This window comes from Centruroides sculpturatus, unplaced genomic scaffold, assembly GCF_000671375.1.
Source record: "Centruroides sculpturatus isolate CEXI.00-Female unplaced genomic scaffold, Cexi_2.0 scaffold1503, whole genome shotgun sequence".
In the NCBI taxonomy this organism is placed as follows: Eukaryota; Metazoa; Arthropoda; class Arachnida; order Scorpiones; family Buthidae; genus Centruroides; species Centruroides sculpturatus.
In genome coordinates this window covers 93,139-105,756 of record NW_019385697.1, presented here as the reverse complement: position 1 = coordinate 105,756, position 12,618 = coordinate 93,139, and positions in this window count along the sequence as shown.

Below are 12,618 nucleotides of genomic sequence, written 5' to 3'. Positions count from 1 at the left end.
CAGCATTTTGGAAATGCAACTTTCAAAGATATTCTGGGCCAGAGACCAAATCATTATAATGTACTGGAAGTGTATGTTTACTCTTTTTACGGTTGATATCAAATTGATCGATTTTATTATTTCTCTTTAAAACCTCACTATAACTAAAACTATACGATTTATCACTAATCTTCTTATTAGATTTCTCTATGCTAGTTGTAATCACTTCATTTAAATTATTTAAATTATTTATAGCGTTTAAAGGTTTATGTTCCCGTGATTTTAAAATCTAAAAAAGTTTCTCTTTTGTTGCCATAGCATTAACCACTTCTTTAAAATAATCTCTGGATTTTTCTTCCTGCAATTTATAAATCTCAGTAATATCCTCTTTTGTTGCTGGTAAGTTTAGTTTCCTCTCCAAGGTATCAGAAAGACAGTTGTCTTTTATCATTTTGACAGCCTTCTCTATGATCTCATTAAAAATATTTGTTATGTATCGCACAGTGTCTTTGGTCCCTAATTTACATCCATAATTTTTTACGCAGTAATTCCTTAATTCGTCTAACAAACCTTGAGATTCAGTCTGAAATTCGTCTATCTCACTTATATTTATATTGTTAAAATACTCGTTAATAAAACACTTATGCAAATGCAGGAAGTAAAGTTTTTAGTAGATAGGGACATTTTTTTTTTTTTTTTTTTTTCAGTTATGTCGGAACTCATCTTTTGTCAAGGGCCATTTGGTTCTGTTGGGTTGATAGTTTCATTTTAGTGTCACCTCGCTTTGCTTAGCTTTGCAGGGTTGTTATAAAATATTCTGTATTAATTTTGATTTGTATAACTAACATTTTACAACTATATAGAAAACGCGCGACACTTATACTTCCGCGATACCGGAATATATTACATACAGATAGTTCGCGTGTAGATGACATTGCTAGAATGTAAATATACAGTTAAACTTTTTTAAACTTGTGGTAGAGTTTCACTATTGTCTTGAAGAATGGGTACAATCGTTTGTTGTTGATTAACAAGTTCCTTGGCGCTGGCCATTGGAGTTGCAGATGGTCACTAAGTCCCTCCTGGCCCTCTCCAGTCGTAGACACTCGAATAGCACGTTGGCTGGGTCTTCTTGGGCCTCACAGGAATCGCAGAGGTCGGTGCTGGTGTGTCCATGTTAGAACAGGTACTTGTTGAAGTACCCGTGTCCGGTAGTAAAGGCAGCGAAGTAGTGGTTTACTCTGAAGTGTTGATTGAGGAGACGCTGAGAAACAGATGGGAAGAACGAGTACAGCTCGCAGCCCTTTGTCGAGGAAGTCCAGCGGGCCTGCCAGAGGGCAAGGTAGTGTGCCTTGATAAGCAACTTTATATTTGCAAATGGTTTCCCCATGCGATTATTTGGGACACTGCCGCGACACCTCGGCCAAGGTTAGCCTGTGCGATATTTATGGGTTGAGTCTGGCAAGAATTATGGCTGTCGACTTGGCTAGAACGACTGTTATCCATAGTCGATTCTTGCTACAATCGCTTTGACTACTTTCTGTCGCTCAGCACAGGTCGGATGGTTTGCTTTGTGGGCAAATGTACTGGCCTTGTTCTGTATGCAGTTTATACAGGTGGGTGCTGTATTTTTATTTTTGCATTCTGCATAACGGTGGTCGCCACCGCAATGGTTGCAGTGGTTTCTATCACTCAAGCATTCTCTGGCAAAGTGTCCATACTTAAAACATTTAAAACATTGTATTATGTTGTAGTGTTCTTTTACAGTACACCTTACCCACTCGAAGTTTACTTTTTTCATTTTTAGCAGGGTCTTTCTAAGGATAGGCGTGACTTCGCATATCCAGTGATTGATGTTTGGCATTCTGCCTAATTTATTCTTAACGTTTATTTCCTTGCTGAATTTCTTTATACTCTGATAGTTCTTGGTTATTGTGTCATTTTGTTCATAGAGCCCTTCAACTATGTCCTTTTTCTGGAGCATAGCTGGAACATTGAAGATGGTAATTTTGGGTTGGGTCCTTCTGGCACATGGGCCGTGAGGTTCCCTATATTGTTAATCTCATTGATGAGATCTGTCTCCTTACCCTTGCCCTCAATCTCCACCAGCAGTGCCCGGTTGCATATTTTCTGCACCTGCCTGATGCCCAGCTTGAGGCTGCGTAGGTCAATTTTCGTTTTGATTTTAGCTTTAATAGCCTCCGCGTCCTCGCTTCAGTCAGAGCTTTCAACGATAACGACAGTGCCAGAGCTTTGGGAGGGGGCAGGACTGGTCTTCACCTTCTCGGCATAGGTTGGGCCTGTAGCGCGAGCAGAAGTGCCAGTATTTTCAATAACTTGTCAATTTTATTGGATAGTTCAATTAACTGGTCATCCTTCGTCTAGAAGGTGTTCTTGAATACTTCATTCATCTGATCGAAGAGGTCGAGGACCATCTTGGAGTGGGTCCTCGTTCCAAACTTCAAGTTTGGATTATCCTCCATATATTTTTCAGTCTCTTGTTTTATGGAGTAAAGTCTTTCCATGCCCGCCGCTCTCTGGTCGGTTGGGCTGGCAAGAGGCGCTTCCACCTCCATACCTGCGGCACAAGAAGAGAGGAAGAGGGAAGGGGAAAGTGAAGGGTTCGAAAAGGAAGAGTTGGCCATGAAAACGGCCGTTGAGATCTGCTTTTAGCACCCCAGAGACGGGGCAACAGGGCCGCCACATGTAGGCAAGCAGTCACTGAGTCTAGATTGCGTGTGTCTGACAAACAAAAGAAAGCGCAGTGTCAATAACACTGAGAGAACAGTCGAGAATCGTATTAAAACGAGCTACAAAGTCGCACACCAAAAACGCATAGGGACTCGGCCCCAGTAGATAGGGACATTTTTTTTAAATTTTTTTACATTTGGTGGTCATCATTTCCCTTTACAGGGATCAGTCACCCTTGTCCCTCTATCCGCATACCAAGGGAAACTCTTACTTTATTATCATTATCTTTGTTAACATTTGAGAGATTTTTACAAACAACAATAATTGATTACATTATAAACATGGCCTACTTCGCCCTACAAGCTTGTAGCTACTTGCTACAAAAGGAAAGGAGCAGCTTGCCCCCATCCTCACGACAATATCATTTCAGTGTAGGTCATTAATGGTTTAAATAAGTTTCTGTTGCAGATCATCATATAGAGATCAATATCCGTAACGTTCATATCATTTTTTGCCAGTAGATGCAGTTGCATTCTTTCATACTCATATTTAACACAACTGTTCATGAGATGTTGTAAATCTTGTGTTCCTTCACCACATTCGCAATTAGGATCTTGTACTTTCCCTATTCTATTGAAGTATTCCTTTGTATTGCAATGTCCGGAAAGAAGCTGTGTGTTTATGTAATTTAACGGAAGCCATTTCCGGTCTTGTGTTCTTTCTTCCACATTTGGTAGGATCCAGAATGTGCGCCTACCCTTTTCGCTGTAGCTCCAGCGCTCTTGCCATATTTCATAAGATTCTTGCCTTAGTATTCGTTTGATGTAGGACACTGGTAACTTGCCGTAGGAAATAACTTCTTTATTTGTGGCTTCTTTTGCCAGGGCATCCGCCCTCTCGTTACCCGCAATGCCCACATGGCCTTAACCCATCTTAATTTAATTTTGATATTATGAATGCTTATTAGTTGCTTTATTTCGATTGCAATCTGGCTACTATCTTTAAATTGCTGCAATGTTTGTATTGCTGCTCTACTATCTGTATTAAGAATCCTTTTGAGTAGATAGGGACAAAAGTTCAATTTAATTTTTTATTTAATTTTTTTTTGTTACTTGCTATTGAAACTACACATTATATATTCTTAAATTAAAATGTTTCATAAAGTGAATGTTTTACAAAGTAGAGTTAAATAGCAATATATTTTAAAATTAAACATTTTATGGATTAAATTTTTACATATAGATTAAGGTTACATATATGCCATCTTGTAACGAAATTTTAAACTAAAAACCTTCCCAAATTATTTTATTATCTGATAATACATTGCAATGTAAATGTTACGTGTTTGCATTAAAAAACTAAAATATTTATATATATATATTTTATAGCCTCTCTAAACAAAAAATATGCAATTTTTTAAGTTACTATTTCTTAAAAAATAGAAAAAATGTTACTTCTAATTCAGTTCATGAAAATGTTAATTACTTTACATACACAATTATAAATGTTAACAAAGTTGAATAAAAATGTTAAAAATAACAGAAAGCTATCAATAACAAACATATAAGAGATTAAACTAGTACAAAAACTAAGAAAATAACTATAAATACAACAAAAATGACTTTTATACATTGCATTTATGTTTAAATAAATAAAAATTATCATCATAAATCATGAAAAGTATAATGGAAATATGTAATGAACTAAATGAATTTGTAATATCACAAAAATTAGCACAAAAATTGAAGAAGAAGACAGGAAAAGGAACGATTTCATCTAGACCTACCATGCTCAATTTTTTTTTCTCTCGTGCCACATACACATGATAGCTATTACATGCGGGCTGCAACATAACAATTATAATAAAAAACTTGTATAATTTCTCACTTACCCTAGAAATTTAGTGTGACTGTTGATATTGCGAACATTTTTTCAAAATTTCATTTAAATTTTTTAAAAATACTCTTTCTGCCCTGTGGGCGCTAAGAGGGCCTTATAGCAGGCACCATTGTGGGTCTGGCCGAACCCAGGTCCACAATGGTGCGACCAGGTGGTGAGGGACGGGGCCCAACATATCCGAACGGACCACTCCCTGAAAAATTTCCTGGGGGATTTCCTGACCCGACCAGATTTGATCCAGAGCGGTAGGCTGCCACCTTGACCGCTCGGCTGTCAATTCATTTAAATCAGGTTTGTAACTGCTGCATGCTTCTCGTAAAACGGCATCCAGGTGTGAATCAGTAAGCCAGTTTCTATATATGTTTTTTGCATATTTCATTTTTGAGTATGACGTTTCACATAGATACATTGATGCGAACAACGTAAGTGAAATTTGAGCACATTTTTTACACTTATATTGATTGGGCACTACTTTCCAGAAGTGGTAATTATTTTCAGAAGTCAGCGTAATTATTTTCCGCTCTATTTCACGTTTGGGCCACTCACAAAAGCTCAGCGAGCCGCATGTGGTCCGCGGGCCGGAGGTTGAGTATGGTGGATCTAGACTATAGATGAGTTTGAGCTTTGTACCAGGTCTATTTCTATAAAAAATCGAAAATGACAAATTTATTTTATACAAATTTAAATATTTTCAAATTTTAAGTCTTACTTACAGCAGTGTTTTTTTCTATAATGTCTTGATAAACTATGTTTGTGTTTATACTCCTTTTGACAGATTTCACATTTGCAATTTTTTGTTTGTGAATGGCATATTTTATGTCTCTTCAGTTTGTATTTAGTACAAAAAATTTTTTTGCATACTTCACATTTCTTTTAAAAAATATATATAAATGGTTTGCTGTATATTAGTTAATATGACGATTTTAGCCTCTGTAATGCAAAATTATTCTTGGTAGACAAATCTCACAGCAATCGTATTGGCAAATTAAATTTATTTTGTAAAGACTACATCAAATGCATTTTGGGCTGGTCTAATATTTTCCAGTCCCACTTCAGTGAATAACCGCTGGTGGTAATTACAATGATATTTCCATGGGTAGGGGTGGCAAACTTTGTACACATTTATAGGAATCAAGTTTAAGAAACCTTTCTACACATGTATATAATAAACATTCTAAAACCAACCAATTATTAAAAAATTCTTTGACTAACAATTGTATAGATAATTCCAAAGCACTACAAATTTTTTACATCATTAGCATCAGTATACCATCAACACTTCACAACAGTAATCTTTTAAAAAAATTCGTTGAGTAAAAATAATTAACTAACTTAAATAGAAAAGTTATTTTTGTATAGAAACATAAATTACTATAATATATTAAAACTTCTGGTAAAATCTATAATATATACATGATCTTCGATACGAGATTTAAATTGAAAAAAAATGCACTTCACAAAATAAATACAGATTTTACTTACGAATTTTAATTTTTGGGACGTCTGTCTCATAAGATAACATCCCAAACATAACAAAATCACTAAAAATAGTGATAAAAGTGGTGTAAATAAATAAAAATACATACTTTACTTTAAACTATCATCTGAACATAGTAGGTAGGGACTTTTTTTTTTTTTTTTTCATTAGGTAATCATCATTTCTCCGTCTGGGGATCAGTATCACCCTTTCTTCGCTATCCGCACCACAAGGGAGACGTGACTTTTATTCTCTTTATCTTTTTACAGTTACATTATACAATTTAAAATAAAAGAAGAAAACTTGTTTAACAATAGGTTTCTGCCTAACAAATAAATAAATACACAAACATACTAGTAGGGAACAACTCGTTCCCCTCCCTCACGACAATAACTTTTGCGTGAAGGTTTTCAATTCCCTCGTTAAATCTTTGTTTTCTGAGAAACATATATAAGTTCAGGTCATTCGTTCGAAAAACGTCGTTAGCTAGTAGCTGAAGTTGCATTCAGTCTTGTTCATATTTAGCACACTCTTGTAGAAGGTGTGTTAGATTGTGATTGCCATTGCCACAACTGCAAGAAGTAGTCTGTACTTTATTTACCCTCTTAAGGTACTCTTTCGTTTGGCAATGGTTCGTCAAGAGTTGCGTCATTATAAAGTCTCGTTTAAGCCATTTTAAATCACTGACACGCTCTTCCACACTTGGAAGCAGCCAAAAAGTATGCCGCCCCTTATCACAGTTACTCCATTCGTCTTGCCATTCACTAAGCGTGTGTTGTCTTAACTGTCTTTTAACATACGATAATGGTATCTTGCTGTATGTTATTTCCGTTAGAGTTTGCGCATCCTTGGCCAATGCGTCCGCTGTCTCATTACCTTGAATCCCACAATGGGCCTTAATTCATTGGAATTTCACTGGTATCTTGTTATCCCTAATTAGGGTCTTTATGTCTAGTGCCAATTGACTCTTATCATGATACTGTTGCAGGGTCTGCAAGGCAGCCCTACTATCTGTATATATTACTAGCTGTTTTAACAGTGGAGTTGTTATACTCCACTCTATAGCTCTTAAAATCTTCAACAGTTTCGCTTGGTAGACTGAGCATCTATCATCCAGCCTAAATTGGTCTTGATATATTATATTGTCATTATATTCAACTAAGAATGCCGCACCCACTCGGCCATCTAGTTTCGAACTGTCTGTATAAATCTTGATGTCATTATTATTCTCTTCCTCATCAACTATTGATATGGCTTGTCTATCGTAGTGTCTTGGTAAGACCTTTGCTCTCGGCTTTAAATCATACTCCGTTCCATCTAGTTGGTCAGTCCCTATTCATACGGGTAGACTTTTCCTGTACATATAACAGTTCGCCTTCTCACTTAAGATAAGGTCTATAGGGGGCGTGCCAGCTAGCACAAATAGTACATCCATAGATACTGTTTGGAAGGCCTTTGTTAATCTTAATAGTGCCATCCTTTGTGCACATCGCATTTGCCTTTTGATCGCAGTCTTTTCCGCTGCTGCACACCACACCCCAGCTGCATAGGTTAACTTGGGGATAAAGGCTCCCTCGTATATAGTTGTAATTGCTTCAGTGTTCAGACCCCAATGGGCCTTGGCGACTCTTGCCAGAGCATGAAACAGGTTAGTACATACACTTCTCATTGCCTTGACATGTGGTAGCCATGTAAGGCGGTGATCTAAGATCACTCCCATATATTTGATCTGCTTTTCAACTCTTATGCCCTGGCCATCCATTTTTAATGTTGGTATACGTCGATAGCGATCCGGGGTTGTCCCCCTTGAAAAAACTATAGCCACTGTTTTTTTAGGGTTAAAGTGGAGCTTTAGCTCCCTACCCCTCTTTGATATCAAGTTCAGAGCTGCATTTCCCTGTGTTTCTATATCCCTCCTGGATTTTGCTCCAAAGAGGATGAGAGTTTCATCAGCATATGCATACTCTACCATCACCCTTATTCATCTGTAAATAGTTATCGTACACAATGTTCCAGAAGAGAGGTCCAGAATTGGACCCCTGCAGACACCCTCTACTCAGGAGATATTCGATCTTTGAGCCGCCTGCATGATATATAACCGTTCTATCTTTCAAGTAATCTTTCACAACTTCATAAATATTACTTGGGCATTCTGCTTTTCTCAATGTACAGAGGACAAGGGGCCACCACGCATGGTCAAATGCCCCCTGTATATCCAAACTAAGTGCGCAACAGTACTTATAATTATTTAGTTTATCGTTGATTGTCTCGATTACTTTTGATATGACATCCTCTGTGCATCTGTCAGATAAGAACCCGTGTTGTTTTGGGCTCAAATAATTCCTCTGTTCTAAGTGTTGCAATATTCTTTGACTGATCATGAAGTCTAATACCTTTCCCATTGCTGGTAACAGGCTTATTGGTTGATAGCTTTTGATCAGACTTTTATTCACTTTCTCTCCTTTTGGTATTATGACTAGCTATATAAGGCTCATACTGGAAGACCTGTTGACTTTGATGATGATGCTCTCTCTGCACTAGTTGAAGCAGAACCATGACTTTGGAAGACCTGTTGACTTTGATGATGATGCTCTCTCTGCACTAGTTGAAGCAGAACCATCTTTAACAGTTGATGAAATTGCGGAACGTTTAAATTCATCCCATGGAACTGTTCATAGACATCTACAACAAATCGGAAAAGTTTCAAAGCTAGGAAAATGGATACCACATGAACTGTCAATAGCTAACTGACAACAACGTCAACTGCTCAACTCAAAAGCTTCAACTGGGAAATTTTACCTCATCCACCATATTTGCCAGATATTGCTCCCAGTGATTATCATCTTTTTCGGAGTTTGCAGAATTTTTTAAAAGGAAAAACTTTTGAGGATGAGAACAATGTAAAAAGGGCTATTTCTGAATATTTTGATTCAAAACCGAAATCATTTTACAAAGACGGGATTAAAAAGCTACCATCAAGATGGCAAGAAATTGTACAAAATAATGGTGAATACATTATAGATTGAAATAAAATTTAGTTAAAATTTTTGGTTTTTTTTTTTTAGATAAAAATGTGCACGAACTTATGGACTGACCTGATAGTCGAATTTTCAACTTAAAAGGGGGCAAAGATATATCAACTAATGAATGCACTATTCTGGCATCAGATTTAGAAAACGCAACACCATATTGTATGAGTCAACATCCCAGTACTTAACCTATAAAAATTGAAGAGAATATTTCTTATCAAGATATCATAATCTATACCGATGGTTCAAAAATTGTAAATAAAGTTGGTTGTGCTTTTGTAGCCTTTTCTGACAACATTGAAATATATCATCAAACATTTAAATTGGGGGAATTATCTACAATCTTTCAAGCTGAGATGATTGCAATTCTTGAGGCCTTAGTGTGGACAAACAGAGAATACAGATTCAAAAACATCATCATTATAAGCGATAGCGCATCTGCTCTAGCAATAATTAAAAGCACTAAATTAAATCAAATTTCTACAAAAATTAAAGAATAAATAACAGCTTCAACAAACAATTATAATTTCATGTGGACCAGAGCACATGAAGGTACCTTTGGGAATGAAAGATTGGACGAATTGGCTAAGTCTGCCACTAATGATTCTAAATTACCGATAATATACAACAAAATTAGCTTACAGACGGCCAAAAGACTATTATGGAATGACGTTTTAAACAAATGGCAACAGAAATGGAATACATACAAAGAAAAGACTACATACAAGTTCTTCCCGATTATAAAGGACATATACAAATATGATTGGATACAAACAACACATCTATTAACACAATTCTTTATGGATCATGGGAAATTTGCAAATTACCTAAACAAATTCTCTACCTTAAATACAAATAGATGTTCGATATGTGATGTTGTTGACGGGAGTGAACATTATATATTCAACTGCCTAATGCTTGAACAGGAACGGTCAGATTTAATAACAATTGTTAATCAGTACGGCATTTCTTGGCCTTGTTCACAACATAACCTAGTTAATAACAAGGGAATATTCTACTATCTGAAGATACTTATTAAAAAATTCAATGATATCAACACTATTCATACTTAAATGATGGTGGTCACACCATAAGCCAAGAGCCTAGTGACTTATGAACTACTGCACATATAGTGATAACTCTACTTGCTTATTGTGTCAATGGTATTCGTGGGTGATAGGCCTTTAACTCATATACACGTGGATATGGCGTCTTGCACATCATGGTATATTGAACCTGTCGGTGTTGAATAGCTTGGGGGTATTTAGTTTGCAATTTTCAAAATCTTTCTGCGACTGTCATTATATTGACCGATGGGCAGTCTTTGCTGTACCGCAACTCAGTTTGACAGTGTAACTTCATAAACTGCATTACATTGTTTTAATTTCATTAATTGAAAATTCCTGAATCGGGTAAACATTTGGAGAAATTGGTGAACTGACCGAGTGTGATTCTCCTTGGAACATCCTAAATGATCATCAAGTAAATTGAAGTAGTTTCGCTGTAACTGCACAAGAATGTCGTCCGGAGGTCTCCAACCACAAAATGCTGTCAATTATCTTGTGGCTTTGTGACTTGAAGATCGACCGGAACCATCGGGCAAATTGGACAGAGAGTTTCACGAGTATGAACTGTTATATTCACTCTCTCTCTATATATGTATGTGTATGTATATATGTGTATACATATATTGTATATTTTATGTATATATATTATATATTTATTACATGTGTGTATATGTATTATTATATTGTGTATGTTATATATGTATATATTAATTTAAAAAAAAATTATTAAATTAAAAATTCAATTTTTATATTACATAAAATATTACTTGTATGGAGTATGTATAATAAAGGGAGTATGTAATGGAGTATGTATAATAAAGGGATTTATTAAAACAAATGAAATTGAAAGAGAGACAGTAAAATCCAGTTCTATGTTTTGCAATTTTCACCCATAAATTCAGGACTTAATAATTTTTTTCCTTTTTCCTCGAGATCTTCAAGCACAGATATGATGAAGAGAAGGTATAAGGGGACAATTTTGCTAGGAGCACAGAAGACATCTTTTACTAATATGTTTTACAATTTCTTCCAGATATTCAAATTCTGCAGTTGTGGACGTTTGTTTTGCAGAGTTAAACATTAACTTGTTTCCGAAAGTTAATATTGTCTTGGGTAGAGAAGCCAGGCATGAAGTTACAGCATAGGCAATGCAAGAGCTAGGTAACATGGCACCATCTAGTGGGGGTGAGGGACATAAATTTGGTTTGTTTTTTCTTTGAACTCTGATAACTTTGCATAGTTTGGCTGAAATTCACCAAACTCTGCAAAAGTATGAAGCAACTGTCAGGCTTTATATTCCGCAAAACAGCACCCAGAAATGTCAAAATACTTTTTTGTTATTAAGCGTCAAAGAGGCGAAAGTTGATGCTTTCGTTTTTTGAACGTGTAAGAACAAATGTCATAACAATGTTTACATGCTCAACTAATAAATATAACCAGTTAATTATATAAATTAATTTATAACTAATAAATATGTTGACGTAAAGTATACGTGATTAAATCAATCTCGTTGCAATTTTAATTACAATACGAGCAATTTATTATTTATTGTGACATCATCACAATGCTCTCAGTTCTAGTGGTGTCTTGCCCCTGCACATCATAGTTTTTTTCTCGTAGTCATGCCATTCGTCTAATTCCTGCCGGGGAAAAATTTTTGAACAACTCGCGTGACTTCTGGAGTAGACTGGAAGTTCCTATACAGTTAATCGGGGCCTACTACCGTAACGTTTCAATATCTCGTCTACCTGTCTCCGTTTCTCGAAATTAAAGGAGGACGGACGGTGCAAATTTATAGGCCGTACAATTTTTTCAAATTGCGACCTAATGACATTAATTTTGCAGAGTCAAGGACAAATTTGTGTGTAATACATATAACTCTCGTTGTTTGAGGTCCTCCAATTAAGCACCAGCCTCTGTAGAGAACAGTTGGAGGCTCTAAATTGAGGTTTAATTGTACTGTATTAGAAAATCGAGTTTGATATGACTAAAAACGAATATTGTCAAGTTTCAGATAAAATGGTAACCAGTTAACCTTTATCTTTACAAGTTGTGTGTAAAAAAATTAAAACTACAGTAATTTAAGACTGGATTTAATATTTAAAGTTTTTTAACTGTATTTATACGGAAACGTTGAACGTGTACCGGAGTTTTAAAAATTGTTTGTCTCTCTTAAAGACATGTAAGCAAATACAGTATAAAGAATCATAATGTAAAAGATTTTTTGTGATCATAATAGTGTCAAGTCTAATAATCATTGCATTGTCTTTAATACAACAGCCTGAAATGCATATGATGTATAATCTATTTAAGAATATACTACAATAAAGTCTTAATTAATAACTTGGAGTTTATGTGAGAAAATCAACCGACACAGATTAAAGTGATTTTACTTACAAACTCAATGCCCGATTAACTACGGCAATCGTTTGGCTAAGTATCGATACATTGGGTTGTTTCGGGAAGTCGATATTTA